Source organism: Athene cunicularia (assembly GCF_003259725.1).
Source record: "Athene cunicularia isolate RWA chromosome 3 unlocalized genomic scaffold, athCun1 chr3_part1, whole genome shotgun sequence".
NCBI classification, from domain to species: Eukaryota; Metazoa; Chordata; class Aves; order Strigiformes; family Strigidae; genus Athene; species Athene cunicularia.
Window position 1 is genome coordinate 11130951 of NW_020799097.1, and position 3178 is coordinate 11134128.

General features: G+C 45.7%; 1 protein-coding gene across 1 annotated transcript in view; it reads left to right on the top strand.

The window, feature by feature from the left end:
* Window positions 1-19: 19 nt before the first annotated feature.
* The window catches only part of OSR1 (odd-skipped related transciption factor 1), a 7390-nt gene continuing 4231 nt past the window's right edge, over window positions 20-3178 (top strand). The window contains exon 1 of the mRNA XM_026846333.1: window positions 20-140. The gene's annotated coding sequence lies outside the window, so the exon portion shown is untranslated. The remainder of the gene's footprint in view (window positions 141-3178) is intronic.

The window sequence follows — 3178 nt, forward strand, 5'->3', positions numbered from 1 at the left end:
CTTTTCTTTTTTTTTTTTTTTTTTTTTAATTTTTAAATTTTTTTCCCCTATTATTTTTTTCTATTATTTTATTTTACCAGCTCCAATTTAGCCCAGGATCTTTTAACTGCTGCCAGCGGTGGAGCGCAGATCGGGATTAGGTAAATAAAAAGAACAACTCATTTTGTTTGGTTTTTGTTTTGCCAAGCCTCGGGGGTTGGGGATATCAATCCAAACACCTCCTTTTCTCTCCCTCATTTCTCTCTTTCTTTCTCTTCCCCATCCCCTCCCGCCATCCCCTGGATGGTGCAGGAGTGGGGACACTGGTGCACGTGAGGAGGACTGCTCTCCTTGGGGCGGGCGGAGGGCTGGGGGAAGCCTTCACATGGGGCTCGGATATTTTGATGCTATTTAAAGATTTGCCTTCCCCTTTCAAAGTTGTTTATCCCCCCTTGCGGAGGAGCCGTGTTTTTAACCCGAGCTAAATATGACACTTACAAGCTGCAAACCAGAAGCCTGAATGTCCTTTACGGACTTGAACGTCCAGCTTCTCTCCTCTCTATTCTTTTCTTTCATTTTATTTCATTTTCTTTTCCCTTCTTTATGTTCTTTCTTTCTTTCTGACCTTTCTGTCTCTCTTAATCCATTTTTAGAGTTTTAGGGTCCGAGAAGCCTTCTCTGTTTTCTCCCAAGGCCGTAACAAAACTGAATCTGATGTTTGTATTTGTCTGAATGGATCGAAACAAGTTCAGCGTAGGGAGAGATTCAGCTTCTCTCGAGGCCGAGCCTATAAAGTCTCAGTGCAAAGCCGAGGATTAGGGTATAGTTGTTATAGTTGGCTTTTGGGAGGGAAACCATAAAAATCGAGCATTTTGGAGATTACCTTAGGCGCTGCGGGAATTGCCCGATAAAAGGCGAGCAGGGCAGGAGGGCAGAGCCGTGTCCCGGACAGGTGCACAGTAGGTCCAGTTTAGTAAGTCCGAGGCCAACCGAGAAAAAGGGCCAACCCCTAACACAGCGCGGAGCGCGGTCCCCCGCGGCGGAAGGAGCTCGCCGCGCAGCTCCGCGGGGGGAGCCCGTCTGCGGAGTGGCCGCGGACGGCACCGCCTCGGCCGGCCGGGCCTGGGGATAAGGCTCAGCGCCCTGCGGAACCGTCACCCAGAAAAGGTTTTGTCCCCCCACCCGCGGCCGTGGGAAGAGGGGAGTACAGAGGGGAGAAATCCTCCCCGCCGGCGGGAGGGAGGAAGGAGGATTCATTCCTGCGCAGGGGAGGCACCGGGAGTTACTCCAGGGAGAAAGCGAGAATGAATCTTGTGCTGGGGGCCTTTCTATGCCCGAGGGGATTAACAAACCACACACGCGAGCCAAACTCCCAAAACGACCTAAAAACTTCTGCAGGGAGAGGACTGAGGGGCCTGGCCCCTGCGGCCACCTCGCCGGCACCCACCCGCGCCCGTGGCCCGCGAAGCCTCCGTCCCGCAGGGATGCCGACCCGGGGATTTGTTGTTGGTGTTTTTTGGGATAAAGGCTGCCCCGGGCAGTGTAGCGATCGCCGGTGCAGTCGGACCCCGGTTGTTGTTGTTGTTATTATTATCGTTACTGCGAAACTAAAATCCGCCGCACTCATCCGCATTCGCAATGGTGGTCTGGAGAAACTTGTCAACACTGATTTCGTGATAAAATGTGAATGATGATTTTATAAGGATTGAGCGGAGATATCCAAGGCACATGCTGACTGAGTCCTTCCAGTCCTCATTAATGTTAGCAATTAACTCTTTCACGCTCAATTAGCCCCGAATAAACCTGCTTTAATAGATTCTGCACACTTCATTAATATTTTGAATAAATCTGTGCTGAACAATGCACTTTATTCCTCAAGAGCACCACGCTCGAATAATGCGGAGCGAAAGGGCAATTTTATTCCCTTTCCAGTTAGTTTCCCAAACACAGATAAATTGCAAGCTCTATTTGCTCGCTTAAACTGATAGGAAGGGAAAATCTTGTCCCCTCAAAAGGGACAAAAAAAAAAAAGTAGCCGACCTGGTGGCAAAATGCTGCACACCGATGCGGTGCAGCCGGAAGGACAGGGCTACCAGACTGTAAAGGATTCGGGCTAAACAGGGGGACTTTTTTGACAGATGAGCCTGATTGCTGTAGTTTGAGTCTAGCGCAAGAATGCAGCTTTTTATGCCCGCTATTTTATCATGTTTGTAAAAATAAGCAACGTTCTCAGGGTAATTTACCTCCTCCATTCTTCCATGTGGAACTAATTAGCAAACCTCATTATTTATGAGTCAGGTATTTAATGTAACAAATATCCCTTTCAAAGGGCACATCGGAAATTGATAATTCAAGGTAGAAAGGAAAAATACCGACTAGCCACAAGATTACTTTAAAATCCATTTAATTTTGCCCCTTGCTATGCTACCAGCAAAAAGCCGGCTGGATTTTTATTTTCCTTTTTTTCCTTTTTTTTTTTTTTTTTTTTTTTTTTTCTGGCGTATAGAGGAGGTAGAATTTAATCTGGAAGGTTAAGATTACAATGGTTTTAAAACAATGGCAACCGGACAATAGCATTACTGTATCTTCAAGCAGGACAAAGGGTAAGAAAGCTGGAGACAGATGTAGTCTTTCAAGTTTATGATATTATTTTGCAGAGTAAATTTATTTTGGCATGAGTGGGTTTTGTTTCAGTCAGAACACAAGTGGTTTGTTCTTAATTACTGACCGAGCTAGTTTATGTTAAAAAAAGAAAACCCCGCACATCTTTATTATGATGGGGGAATTCAAGCAGAGAACTCGTGGGGTCTTCTTCAGTTAAAAAAAAAAATAAAATAAAAAAAAAAGCCCCGATAACGATCTGTTTACATGAAACAGAATTAAAGGTGGAGGTGACACCGAAATCAAAGAAACATCGATCTCTCTGCGGGCAAGAGAGCGGAGAGTTACTGCGCTGTGAAACTCTCTCGCTTTGATGTCCCGGAGAGAGGGGACTTCTTCATAAAATACTCTGCTCTTCATCTGTATTTTTGACTGTCCCGGTCGCACAGAGCAAAAGTGTAGCTTACATTTCTGGAAAAGTGCCAAGAAACTTGTAGTAACGTGAACACTCTACTCCCACCTCCCCTTTTCTTCTTCTTCCTTCTTTTTTTTTTTTTTTTTTTTCCCCTATTTCCCCCTTGTTTTCTTTCTTTCTTTT